Raw genomic sequence first — 15,636 nt, 5'->3', positions numbered from 1 at the left:
GTGCCTGTGCGAAAGTAGCGATTCACATTGGATTCTAATCGCTGGAGATTGAATCCATTTGGAGAAACGTTCTCGGATGGAAGCGTTCTTAAACAGTGAAGTTCGAGGTGTACTGAGTTGAACCTCAAAACGATGAGTAGCCACAGTCCATCGCGTTCTTCTGATATGTACCGCTCTTGGTGGAATCAAATGTGACAAGTCACTTGAACACCTCCCGTGAAGGTATCTATAGGAAAGAGACACATCTCCAACCTTTTTTCGACGTTCCAGGCTATAGAGGTTGCACGTGATGTTTGCGTCTCCAATCAGGCGGATGGCTCTCTTCTGGATGGAATCTAGCAACTTTAGGGTATGCTTGGGGGCAGAGTTCCATACATGAGAACAATACTCCAAAGAAGGTCTGATCTGAGTTTTATGAATCCTCAAAAGCTGCTGAGGTGTGTATTATTTTCTGGTTTGGAACAGTGTTCCAAGCTTTTGAGAAGCAGCCTTCGCAATTCCAGCGACATATGATTGTGCCAAGACATATTGTTGTCCAATTTAACCCCCTACGAACCATCCGCAGCCGATGTCCTGGAATCCAAATGTAATGACGAGACAAGTGTGCTGTCGTCAACAAAGCAATGTATTGGATTCTTGGTTTTTTGCCATAAGTCGTTTATACCGGGTGTCCCACATTTTATGTGACAGGCAATATCTGGTTTGTTGAAGGAGATACACAAAAATGTTTCATACAAAACTTCCAGGAGTTCATGAGAACTATATTTTGATATAATTTTTAAATATACAGGGTGTTTGGTGTAGGTGCTACTGACCAAAATTCCATTTTTTAAAATAGAACGCCCTGTATATCATTACATATTCAGATGCTACGTTAAATTCTGATATCATTTCATGTTTGGTTTTTGAAATTCGGTTACGGCATTGTTGAGTTATTGCTTAAAATGTAAAGTCTTGAGAACGACTATTATTTTTAAAAATATCTCATACAATTATTCTCTCTGCATCAGATCACATGAAAATTAGTCAAAATTTTGGGTGTTCGAAGTAATGGTTTCAATTTTGAGTTGTGGAATTCAGTCAGGAATCATTTTGAATATGAAACAATTGCGAAATTGAAAGAGGTGTATTCGAAAACAAATCTTTAATTAATAATAATGTAAATAATATAACTTGATAAATCATTTCATAAGAATGGTAGGTACCTAGAAATAAGTCATAAAAATTGTTCAAAGTGATGTCCATTAGATATTATACAGGCTTCGAAACGTCGAATCACTTCTCTCGTACAAGTCGCTCTTATAATATCAGGCGTAATATCACTGCACGCTAGTCGAATTTTCATTTTCAGATCATCCACATTCAAAGGGGGAGTAATGAAAACAATATCTTTTAAATAACCCCATAGGAAAAAATCAAGCGGTGATAAATCTGGGGAACGAGCCGGCCACCGAATTGGACCCTTATTACCAATCCATCTATTTGGGTTCATTATATCCAGATATTCAGTAACAACCTGTGAATACATGAGGAGGAGCACCATCTTGTTGCCACTAAATTCCTTGTCGTTCTGCTATGGGAATATCTTCCATCAACTGGATCAAATCATTTTCTAGAAAATGTACATATCGCAATCCATTGAGATTTTCATTGAAATAGTAAGGTCCTATGATGCGGACATTGAACAATCCACACCATACATTAATACCCCAAGTAGTTTGAAAATTACTTTCGCGGACCCAGTGGGGATTTTCTTGAGACCAATAGTGACTGTTATGTCGATTCACGACTCCATTATTTAGTACGGTGTAATTAGACCTAAACCTCAACATCCAAAGTAAAAGTTTTCCTCCAACACCAAATTGCTCTACATAGTCCCCTTATTCTATGGTAAAAAGTTACACCATTTTGAGCGTCGGGTTTGGGGGTGAGGGGGGGGGGAATTTGAAAAATCACTAGTTTTTTTAGTTTTTCGTAAATATTTCAAAAACTAAGCGGTTTATCCTAAACATTGTTATATACAAAAATGTTCTACGTTAAATTTTAAATAAGAATGGTCCTTTTCATAATCACTCTAAATTGTACGGTTCAAGAGTTACAGACGGTGTAAATGTTGACTTTTTCGTAATTTTGATAATTTTTTAAAAAAATAAGCTTCGTTAAAGAATGTTGCTATTTCAGTGGCCGGTGATATGTTAGTGAAAGGCCTTGAAGAAACGACAACCTCACCACCTTATCAAGGGGCACTCTTTTTTAAGGGAAAAGAGGCTTCCACAGGCCTAGGCCATATAAACCTGTGATACGGAGAAACCCACCCTGAACTTTCTACGAACATTGCAACATAAATTCACTTCTTAAGCATGAATATCTTTCAAATTTGGAACGTTCAATGTCTTCATTAACTTCACTCATCCTCCAGCACATTATCCTCCTCATCTAGCTCGTCGTCTAAGATGTTATTATTGTCCATGTTATCACATGTTTGGCCTGAACAATTGCTGCATATGCTAGTGCAGTTTAGACCACTCCTTCTGCATTCACAATTACGAACGCATTCATCTTTGCAAGTACACATTATAAGGGACAGTAATTCCTGGGGGGCTGCAGGACGTGCTGTTGTAATTGGTGTCAGGTGGTCGCCAATCTTCTTCCAACCCCACTCGAGTGGATCCTTATCTTCATTCAGCCACTGTTGTACCTGGTGGTAGGTCCTAAATGGATGCTGTCTGGACGCTCCTGAAGTGGGGGGTAGTGCATCCAACTTCAGTAATGCATGTATAGGCTGCTTTGCAATCGCTTTCAAGTAGGACTGGTAGCGGAGACAATCTAGATCTTCAGTGTTCTTGGCTCCAAACATTGCAAGTAGGAAGTAATTTCCTGCATCAACCACTGCACTGGGGTCGGCTTTGGGGTTGTTGAAGACCAGAAGTTTTTCACGAAGAACGTTGTTGGCTTGAACTTTCCTATAAGGTGCAATTTTTCCCTTCTTATAGACAGCAGACACAGTGTCATATCCTGTGAAGGCGTATGTAACCAGAAGTACATCTTTCATATCCCCAATGCCTTGCTGAATGTCAGAAATAATGTACACTTTTTCCTGGTGATTTCCTTTTTTAGGTACGACCATTTTCAGTTTATTCCCTGAAGGTGCGTGGACAGTCAACAGTACTAATAAGTCCATGTCATCACCAATAACACACGTTTGAACATCTTTCTTCGCTTCATCAATAGCTGTTAAGACTACTAATAGGTCAGCATCACCCGATGCTTGAAGAACTGTGCAACCACATTGTTGCAAGTGCGATGAAAGGAGGGTTATTAGACCCATCTTGTTTTTAGCACTAGATAAAAATTCATTTTGATTTATGTTGACATGGATTGAGTCTTCTACTTTGACCACAATGTTGGAACGTGATCTTCGTAGGTGTTCTTGATCCTTTGTGTTACTTCGTTCGTAACCATCAAAAACAACAGTCGCTTTTCCATAATGAGTACATACGTAATCACTATATTGCTCGCAAATCTGTTTAAATGTAGCAGGCTGTTGCCAGACAACACGATGTAGGAGGTGGCCTCCGTCAATTATATAGGACACTTTCACTGGGTCATCGATGTATGATGATTCTTTTGAATCTGAAACCAAAACCGTCACCATTGATGATTTTTTCCCCTTCCTCATCAAGCCAGATTCGTCAAACAGTGATGTAGGATATGCACAGAGTTCAAACTGAAAAAATTCCTCTAATCTCTCATCACTCCTTACTGTACACACCATCCGATGTAAGAGAGTGTTAGGATTTACACATACCATGTCGTTGTTAATTTTCACCGACTTCGTTATAGAGGCTAGAGACTTGTCAGCAAATTTTCTTTTCATGTGTATTTCTTTAAATGTTTTGTTTTCAATAGCTTTGATGGATATGGCTCCTATTTCAAATGCTTTATCACAGTTTACAGTTTCATCACCTATAACCCCTGTTGACAAGGAAGAGAGTTCAGGTGATTTAGAGAACGGATTATGTTCTGCTTGTACTACCACGTTTCTCCTAACAATTATTTTTACTTTTTCAACCTTCTATGGTGCCTCTTAGCCTCTTTTTGACTATAATACTGTAGTATATTATTACTATTTAATTAAATCATTTACTTATTTCTATATAGCTTTATTTGGAAAAAAAACCTTAAAAATTATATCATTTTTATTTTTACACCGTCTGCAACTCATGAACCGTAAATTTTACAGGGAATATGCATAGGACATTTTTTGTTTAAAATTTCATGTAGAATATTTTTGTATATAACACTCTTTGTGCTAAACAGCTTAGTTTTCAACCAATTTCCAAAAAACTAAAAAAACTACTAAATTTCCTACTTTTTCTCCCCTCCCCCTAAACCCGACGCTCAAAATGGTGTAACTTTTTACCAAACAATAAGAGGGTTATATAGAACAATTTGGAGTTGGAATAAAACTTTTACTTTGGATGTCAAGGTTAGGCCTTTTTTTAGGTTAATAACACCGTACTAATTGTGGAATCGCGATTCATCGCTCCACAAAATTTGACTGAATATGTTAGGACTTTCATGTAATATTACCTGAATACAAGCAATGAATTCAAGTCGTCGTTCAAAGTCCGTGGGTTTCAAACCTTGTACCAACTGAATTTTGAATGGGTGGTATTTATTTTCTTTCAGAATTCTCTGTACACCGACTTCTTCTGCAAGAGTACGGATAGAAATATGTGGATGAATAATAATATAAGCCAACACATTGATCTCTAAATCTTCAGTTCTAACAGATCTCGTATGATGACGATGCTTTATAGTAAAAGGAAATGACCCAGTTCGCAATTTTTCTACAACTCTCGAAAAAGTCATTCGTGACGGAATGAGTCTGTCTGGAAAACGTTCTTGGTATAGACGTTGTGCTTGACGGCAGTTTTTCTGACATTCCCCAAAAATTAATAACATATCAATGCAATCACTTGGACTAAACGCGAAAGGCATACTGGAGTTTTCGCACAAAGAACACAGTTACTGTTTTGCAAAGAATCACTGAATCGAACTGACAAGTAGATACAATTCAACAACATTTGTTACTATGGCATCAACAAGCATAAGCTACTTGATGAAATTGTGCAATATAAAGCAATTCACCCTCAAGTTAGTCACATTCTCAAGAATTTCAATATTATATTCAACTGATATCGATATCGTATCGTGGAGGTGAGAATAATGGTTTGTATTCAGTAGTAGTCTAGTTCAATTTGAAAGATATAGACTGGATTCGTGTACGAGTAAATAAATTTTTTTGAAACTTTATATTTAAGGAAAAGTGCAATAACTCAACAACGCCGTAACCGAATTTCAAAAACCAAACATGAAATGATATCAGAATTTAACGTAGCATCTGAATATGTAATGATATACAGGGCGTTCTATTTTAAAAAATGGAATTTTGGTCTGTAGCACCTACACCAAACACCCTGTATATTTAAAAATTATATCAAAATATATCTCTTATGAACTCCTAAAACTTTTGTATGAAACATTTTTGTGTATCTCCTTCAACAAACCAGATATTGTCTGTCACATAAAATGTGGGTCACCCGGTATACAATACAAAGAGGGCGGGAAACAATATGGATCCCTGGGGAACACCAGCGTTGATGGTGAAAGTATTCGATGGCCACTACAGGGAATGATCTTTCAGGAAACTGAGGAGTCATACACAAAAGTTATCCGAAAAGCCTCAGCATCGAAGTTTGGCCAGCAAACTCTCATGCCACACACGGTCAAAGGCCTTGGAAATATCAAGCGCAACAGCTATTGACCCTCCATGTTTCTCGATTGCGTTATTCCAAATATGGGTGAAATACGATAGAAGGTCACCTGTTGATCTTTGTTTCCGAAAGCCATATTGATGATCCCTCAAATATTCAAGGATATGGTGGTTTACAGCTTTCTTCATGATTTTTTATATCACTGATACCAAAACGACTGGTCTATAGTTATTTGGAAGATTTTTCTTGCCTTTTTTGGGAATACGTTGAATGCGAGAAATCTTCCAACAAGAAGGAAAAATCGGTTCCTTGTAAGACAGGTTGAAAAGTTTGCGAAATACTAGCGTGAGTTCCTCTGCACTCCATCAGGACCAGATGCCTTGTTGACTAGATGTCGTTGACTAGGCGCTGGATTCTAGCGTGGTAATAGTGGGTGGTACCTTTCTCAGAAAATCGACTGTGGAGTGGGACGCCAATTGTTCAGCTAGTACATTTGCTTTTTCTATAGCTGTTGTTGCAATTGAACCATCCACTTGTGTTAGTGGTGGAATTGTGGATTTTGTAAAGTTTTGATCAACAGCTTTAGCTACCGACCACAAAGATTTAGACCCGTTGGGATTGGCAAGTAGTTTACCCCCCCCCCCTATTCTGTGATTTTAAGGTTCTTTGCATTCATTTATTTGCAGATTTTGAGAGAATTAACAAACCTAGTTAAATTTTCGACACTGAGATATTTGCGACACTTCCGGTAGGCGAGATTATGAAGTGAAATTCAATATTGTACTTATTAAAACTATCTATTGGAGAACTTTCTATTCAAGTAACTTCCTACAGATTGTTGGAAATCAGCAGGAGCACTATATTCTCTCTTTGATACTTCAAATTATATTTCAAAAACCGCGTACTTTTTTTTTCCATTCAGAATATCTTTGAAAAAATAAGGTCCGATTAAATGATCTTCAATAATTCCTGCAAAAACATAAATGCTCCATCGGTGTTGATGTTCAGTGGTATGATAGATGTTCCTATTTTCTTTGTCATAATTATGAAAATGGTATCTATTATGAAATGTGAATTCATTTATGAGCAGTACATAGTCAAAAAAATCACTTGCCCATAAAGAATGGTCAATTCGACGCTGAAACTCACGTTCACATAAATTCTAATGAAGCTGTATGAATTTTTGTATTTTTGGCATGTTCTGCTGACGCTAGGCTGGCTCATGCCACAGTTTCTTGTAATTTGTCTGCAGATTACGATTAGATTATCTGCTACAATCCCAAGACTATGTATTGATTGTCTTCATTTCCAGTTACTTCCTTCCTTCTCTCTTGTTTCGAGTAATCTACAGAATATCCGCAACAGTCTTCCGAAATGCCCCCTAGTTGTATGTTAATGATCTGGGTTCTTCTGAGCCCATGAATGAATAAATACTCACTATTTATCGTTTTCTATGGTCTACAAATAGTTTTGGAACCAAAACAAAATAACAATGAGAGTGAAAGGAAAAAATATCTACAACGCATCGACTACACAAAACTGAAAAAAAAATGTGTGATTTAATTTGGAATAACGTACTCGGTACACAAGAACCTAATATTTCAACAGGTTACTTAATTGATACTGTCATCGATACTGTAAATCAATGTACGGTTGGATGGAAAAAAAAGAAAAGAAACACAAAAATCACTCCCTGGATAACTGCCGGTCTGGTGAAGTCAATTCACTCAAAAAAAGAACTACTCAAAAAAGTGAAAAATATTCTAATAATATAGAACTAAAAAACAAACTTAGAAAATATCAAAACAAACTAACTAACTTGATACGTAAAACTAAATGTGACTATTACCAAAATCAAATAAATGCAAATCCCTCAGATACTAAACAATTGTGGAACGTAATTCGAGAAATCAGCAATACAAATACAAAAAAAACATCAATTACATCAATTAAAACTGAAACAGGACGCATACTAACTAAAAAAAGTGGCATCGCAAACGAATTCAACACAGTATACACTAATATGGGGGAAAAATGGCAAATGAAATAAAAAGAAATCAAAATTATATATGGCACGAATAATACATTTGTTCTTTTTCTGACTGAAGAAGATGAAATAAACAAAACCATTTTTGAACTGAAGAATAAAAAGTCCACTGGTATTGATAATATCAACTCTGAAATTCTGAAGTGCATCTCACCGTTCATTTCAGGACCACTAGCACATCTATTTAATTCATGTATTCGAACAGAAACTTGGCCATCATCTTTCAAACGGTCAATTGTAGTCCCAATCCTCAAAAAAGGTGATGATACTTTGATAACAAATTATAGACCAATATCACTCATCACCCATCTGTCCAAAATATTCGAAAAGATACTCAAGAAAAGACTTACGACTTACGTTTCTAAATATAAATTGATTTCTGAAAATCAGTATGGATTTAAGGAAAACATATCCAACCAAGACGCGATTTTGGCTCTGACGTCTAAAGTATCCTCCGCACTAAATGAGAATAAACCATGCCTGTGTGTTTTCATCGACCTGTCGAAAGCTTTCGACACAGTCGATCATAAACTGTCTCTAGAAACACTTGAGAATATGGGAATACGGGGAAATGCCTATGAGTTATTCAAAAGTTACCTTTCTAATAGAACACAGATAGTAAAAATTGATGATGTTTTAAGCAACCCACAAAACATTAGGATAGGTGTTGCACAAGGTACAGTTTTGGGACCAATTCTGTTCAATATCTATGTCAATGGAATTTTTTCGCTGGACAGTAAAGGTGAAATCTTAGGCTTTGCATATGACACCGCCATTTTTTTTGAAGCCAATAACTGGTCAGAGCTGAAGAATAAGACAGAGAAAGATATTCAATCAATAAAAAACTGGTTACAATACAGGCGATTGACAATTAACCTAGAAAAAACCCATCATTTGTCATTTACTTGCAACAGTTCAATAAGACCATCATTCTCGTACTTGGATGTGGGCCAACATACAATCAAACCTGAAACTAAAATAAAATACTTAGGTGTCGTTATAGACTCACACCTCAGATGGAATTCTCATATAGATTATTTATGCAATGAGCTGCGCTTCATCCATTATAAATTCAAATTTCTCAAAAATATTCTAAAAACAAGTCAATTCAAAACTCTTTACCATGCCCTGGTTGAAATTCACTTACGCCGGTTGGGGAGAAAGCCTTTTACACCCATATTCGTCCGCTGGTTTTTTTTAAGCCTACGGCGCTTCTCTACCCAAGCTTTATTCTCTGAGGATCATATTTTCGATATTCGACAGCTCTTCTATTACAGCACTATAACTACATATCATAAAAACAGATGCTTCCGACTACCAACTCATTCCTACGATACCCGTAAAAAAACAACCATATTGTTCCACGGACGCATAATTCGATTGTCCAGCGCTTTTATAATCATTTAGCGCCAAAATTATTCAATACAGTTCCGGAGTTAATTCGTAACATAAATGTGATTCACTTATTCAAAAAGTCCTTGAAACGTTTCATTTTTGGCCAAACAAGGCAAAAAATTGCTCATTTCATTGGAAACAAGGATATTTAGAACTTTTGTGATTTAACTGTGAAATGTCCAATATTTATTCCTTTTTTAAATGGAAAGAATTTTATTATAATGTTATATTTCAGTGTAATGACCGAAGATTTTTAAATTTTTGACATTCAAGAGTGTCAAAGGTATTTGTTTGTAACTCTGAGTTATTATTATATTTTCAAATTAAAAAATTTTCATTATATTATATTTTAGTGTAATGATTAGATATTTTAAAATTTTTGACTTTCAATTTGATTTGTTACTCAAAACAAGTGTTTCACTTATTGAGTGTCAACAGTATTTGTTTGCAATTCTATGTTATCATTATATCTGTAATATTTTGTTATGTAAATAAATATTATTATTATTCTATATTGACTCTGCCACGGTCACTGAGTGACCTCCTAGTCGAAAGGTTATGAAACAACCTCAAAAATTAATTGGCGCTCCGGGTGACTTGGTTGATTCCAGCAGCGCATTTGCTTTTTCAGCTGTATATATATATATATATATATATATATATATATATATATATATATATATATATATATATATATATATATATATATATATATATATACGGTTCATTCCATTTAAAACTAGCCACCCTGAATAAATTTTGGTACAATGATTTCCAGAAAAAAATTAAATAGTCAACAATAGTATACAGGTGGACACATTTTGACTTATTCACATTTGATGTTACCTCCCCTATCGCATCCCACAGAGCGTGTCACCATTTTTTTAAAATGGATCACCCTATATTGTTTCACATTATCAGATGCTCCATGATGAGCAGATTTCAACAAAGAATATACAGGAGGCCAAATTTCTCAAAGCGTATAAACTTCTTCTCAAAAATTCACAAATACAGAAACATCAATTGTAACTTCACCTGGTAGGTAATCTTTATTATAGAATGGGACAAATACAAAATGAAGGGAATATCGAATTCATACCCAACTAAACAAAATGAGACTTTTTTGAAGTATACTTCACAAAAACACCTATGAAACCAAGGTAACAAATTGTACAGAAGTTCATTCAGGGTAGGTCGTTTTCAACTCAAATAGTTTTTAGCTTCCAAACTATGAGCTTCAGACCATAATGTATTCTACTTTGTTGAAATCAGTTCATCATGGAACATCTGATGCGATAAGGAAAGTTAGATCAAATGTGAATATGTCAAAATGTGTCGCCCTGTATACTATTGTTGAGGTGTTTTGTTATTTTTCCTGAAAATCATTGTACAAAAGTTATTCAGGGTGGCTCGTTTTCAAATCAATCAATTTGTAGCTCCTGTTGTTGAAATCTGCCCATCGTGGAGCATGTGATGTGAAAGAATGTAGGCTGATCCAATTGTGACATGTTCATGTGTCAATTATGACATGTTCTTTGGGTGGGTTAGGGGAAGTAACATCAAATGTGAATATGTCAAAATTTGTCTCCCTGTATACTATGGTTATTCAGGGTGGCTCGTTTTAAATGGATATGGGGATATCGGATATCGGAAACGGTAAGTGATATGGGGTCGATTGAATTAGAGAAAAGTAGCACATTTATGTGATTTGAACTCCTATTTAATCATATGCGAGCGATTCCAACAGCTGATCGAACTATCATCATCAAGGCTCTACTCAAACTGAACGTGTCAACCTCTTGTTTGTCCTTTCATGCAGTATGAACGCCTTAGTGCAGGTACTTCAGGTATTTCAGGTGAATTTTCCTGTATTTGGGTCACCTACATCAGATAATATTCTTTGTGTTAGATCTTCTCTAGGTTTACTGTTTTTAGAAGTGTGTATTGCTTTCTGTAATATATTGAATGTTAGGTCTTGGTTGTGTTTTGATTTGTATTTGTTCCTCGATAAGTGAATTATGACTGTTAAACTTATGAATGTTTAATTTTTCCCAGATGTCCATGCGGTTTCCGTAATTGACTTGTTTTATGAGTTTTATGTTCTCTGTTGGGGGGAAATTATGTTTGTTTTGTATGGCGTGTGTTGCGAGGTTTGATTTATATATTATTGGGTTTATGTATGCCTTTTTATGCTCGTCGTACCTTTGGATCAGTTTTTTGTCTTCTTCTTTTTCATAGCTGTTTATTTTTTGTGTTATTTAGGTGTTTGGCTTGTATGTGATAGTGATGTTCAGGGGTTTGAAGATGTTTGTTAGTTTTTTTGGTTTGGTGATCTACGTACGTAAATGCTGTCCATCGTTGTATTGTTTTATCTGTTGAAGTGATTTGATCCTTGTTTTGTATTTTTTGTTTGATTCTATTTTCTAATTTAGCTATTGTCTTTTGGGTGTATCCGTTCTTGTTCGCTATTTGGTATATGATTTTCCGTTCCTTGTTCCAGGTTTCATTGCTAAGTGGTATCCTTAACATTCTGTATATGAATGCGTTATAGGCAGCCATTTTGTGTGATGGTGGGTGGTTTGAACTTGCGGGAATGGTGGAGCTTGTTTGTGTAGATTTCCTGTATATTGCCATTTGAAATTGTGTTTTGTTGTGGTTATATCCGATGGTTATGTCCAGTTAGTTGAGTTTCGAGTTGTTTCCTTCCTCTATGCTGAAAATCAGGTTTTGATTTATTTTGTTAATTTCCTTTATTATTTGATCTATGCTTATTCCATTGTTATTCCACGTACCCACAAAGTCGTCAATATATATATATATATATATATATATATATATATATATATATATATATATATATATATATATTATTATATTAATTATATATATATATATTATATTATATATTATATATATTAAATGTGTACTCGTTGTTTCGATAGCGACCCAGAGCATTGAATTCAATACTCACAGTAGCTACACTAAACCAAACTCACCTAATTAACTGTGAATGTAGTTTTGTGGGTCGTAAACATTTGAATTATGTAGCGGAAAATTGAAATCTGAGATCGTGTTTCAAAGAAAAACTTTTCAATTTTCCGGTCATTAAAAATCCAAAATATCGTGAATAACTCAGTGACCGAGTACTTTAATAACTACACGTGATTGATCTTTCTTCAGGGATAAATCACTATTTTTTTATATACTGCAACTGCTCTAGCTTCATTGAGGACTGTATGCTATTTCTTTGTATACTTAATACCGTGAGAGAAAGGAATTCAATACGGTTGGCACACCAATATGCTTTTTCAAGAGACATTCCATTTCACAGTTTGCTTTATACCGTGAAAAATATAGAGACGGGATATTCGGTTCAGGAATTTCTTAATATTCAGTCGATGACCGGGTACATCAATGAATTAGAAAACTCTTTCAACAACCAATTCCAAAATGTTCACAATGTTACGACTCTGATACTCAGCTATACTCTGAAAAATGATGTCATTTGTCATTTGCGTAGATGAAAATCATCGTGCATTTCATTAGTTCGGACTTCCATTGTCTAATATGGAGAAGGAAGTCATTCTTAGACGTATTGGTGAAGAGGACCGACACGAAATGGGAAACATCTGTGTATCGAAAACCCACTCACACAGGACACTATTTGAACCAGGAATTCAACCACCATCAATCGAATAAGAAATAAATCGCCAAGACTCTACTAGACCGTGCTTTCGGGCTCTGTAATATAAAGGAAGGTCTCGAGAAGGAACTAGGCATCATCAAAAATGACCTTAAACGAAATGGTTACTCCAAAGTGATGGTGGAACAGACTTTGACTAGAAGACAGCAAGTACTCCACAAGGAAGAGAAGCCGCCACAACCAGTACTTGTACTTCCCTACATCAGAGGATTGTCGGAAAGAATAAGAAAGATTAGTTTCAAGTATAACATCAGAACCTGCTTCAGATCTGGAAACACTATCCGTAGCAACCTCACAAAAACCAGGCCACCAAACGCGGACTGCGATTCCAAGAATTGCATTTACCGGATACCCTGCGAGTGCGGAGAATCATACATCGGTGAAACTAAGAGGCCATTGAAAAATCGCATTGCCGAGCACAAGAAACACACACAACGAGGAGAAACCAGCAAATCAGGAATAGCAGAGCACTTTTGGACTCATCAACATAACATCAAGTGGGCTCAAGCTGAAATCATCCACAAGGAAGAACACTGGTTTAGAAGAAAATTCAAAGAAGCCGCATATATGTTGTCCAACAGCGCATTTAGCCAAGCTAGCGTAGAGATACGGAACATATGGAAACCAGATCAAGCGGAACACGACCAATTCCCGCCAAACGGCTAACTTCTACTAAAACCGATAAAGCGGAGAGAGGGGAGAGGGGATAGGTGAAAGCAATCGAATGAGTGAATTAACTTGGTTTGGAATCTTTTTAATTTTTTATTTTAATTTCTTGTTGATAATATCATTTTTTTTTAATATTCATCTCGTGTTAACAGTTTATTTTCTCTTTGATTTTTTGGTTGTTGCTTGTATTTTATTTCCTTGTAATTTCTTTTTTTTTCACTTCATATAACTGTTATTTTTCAGCTAATCTCTTTTTTATTTTTTCTCAGTTTCTTTCAGAAATTTCAAATCAATTTATATCATATTAGACAATGGAAATCCGAACTAATGAAATGCACCAAGAAACATTGTCAATTACCTTCAAAGAAACGAAAATCATCGTGTTCAGACTTTACGGAGGCTACAAAAAAAAATGTTTGTAACACCTCTCCAAGATTCATACACTTTCTCACTCTCAAAAAATGCTTCGGAATGCGTCAACTGCTTTTTGAGATGAGGTTTTGTTTGATATAGAAGCTGAGCCATTTTTTTCATGAGTAATCAATTTTTCGGTGTTTCGAATGGCTTTGCCTACGTTATAGGTTGTTTTTTTTTGAAATTTCATCTGAGTCTTTTGGCAAATTATTGTAGATCATTCATCGTGAGTTGTTCGTTGAAGATACTTCTCCCTATTAATAAACAAATTTTGTTGGATTCCGCCCAATAGCAAAGCAAGCCCTATTTCGAATGTAACTTATTTTTGGTTCATAGGAATATATCTATACAGGGTGTCTCAAATTCGTTCCTCACCATTGGGATCTCGGAAACTATGAGAGATATGAAGATGATTAAATTGGGATGAAGTTGTGCATTTATCTGACTAACAATATGCCGTTGATAAAGTTCTAAAATTCCGTGTATATCCGGAGATATCCGAAAACAAAAACAAAAATTTCATAAAATGGTGCTCTTTTTTTTCTGGCTTCATTTTTCGAAGGATTCGAAAATAAATTGGACTTTCACATTGTCACTTTTTCCCTGCTACATAATGGTGTTTTCAGGAGTTGCTATCTGACGTTTCGTCTTCCGGTCATCATCATCAACTTTATTTTTTCATATGGGCGCTACATTGGATTCTTTCTGTTTTGAATAGAACCAGATTTTTTATCTTTTCAATGATGTATTATAAGTTAGCATTCTTTTTCGAAAAATTGGAGATATATAAAAAAATTAATTCTTATCATAATAGGCTTTGACTTTGATGTTTCTAAATTTGATTTTCAATTCGTTACACTCAATGACAATTTTTTATTGTACAAGTCATTGAATTTTTGGCGAAAAATGGCTTTCACGAATGAAGAAAAAAGAAATATGAAACAAATTTATTATAAATACGATAGAAACAGTGTTATGACATCGGAAATGTATTTAAACTTGTATCCCGAAAGACGACAACCACATCGAACTATGTTCAAGTTATTGGATCAAAATCTCACCGAGTTTGGTTCGTTTGAAAAGCCAATGAAAAATATGAAGACAGAATCAATGATCAAAATTTGATAAATGAGGTGTCTATGGGGTAAATTAGACGTTGTGCCCTTTTCAATGAAAATAGAACTTTGATCAAATAACAATAATTAACTAAAATTTACGGGAAGATACTTTCACTGGAAGATTTTACCAAGAGCGGTACATATCAGAAATACGCAAAGGACTGTGGCTGCTCATCGTTTTGAGATTCAACTCAGTACACCTCGAACTTCTTGAGAACGTTTTTCCAAATGAATTTAATCTCCAGCGATTCAAATTCAAAGTGAGTCGCTACTTTCGCACAGGCACCGCTCTCAGAGCGGTGCCTATGTAGTGCTTGTATTCTGTTCTTAAAAAAACACAATTTTTCCAATATTTCCAATACAATTTTGTTTTAATTTTTGTTTGAAAGATTACATTTTCAATTAAATATTCATACAGAGATACTGAAGTGATCAAAATCTGTTTTGATTATTACCCACAATGTCTGAATTGGTGGTTTGAACGTATTTATGGCACCATTCCATTACTAT

The sequence above is a fragment of the Leptinotarsa decemlineata genome, unplaced genomic scaffold, assembly GCF_025532065.1.
Source record: "Leptinotarsa decemlineata unplaced genomic scaffold, Ldec_3_MD MMD2_P_RNA_scaffold_9, whole genome shotgun sequence".
Lineage (NCBI taxonomy): Eukaryota > Metazoa > Arthropoda > Insecta > Coleoptera > Chrysomelidae > Leptinotarsa > Leptinotarsa decemlineata.
This window is presented reverse-complemented; position numbering follows the sequence as displayed.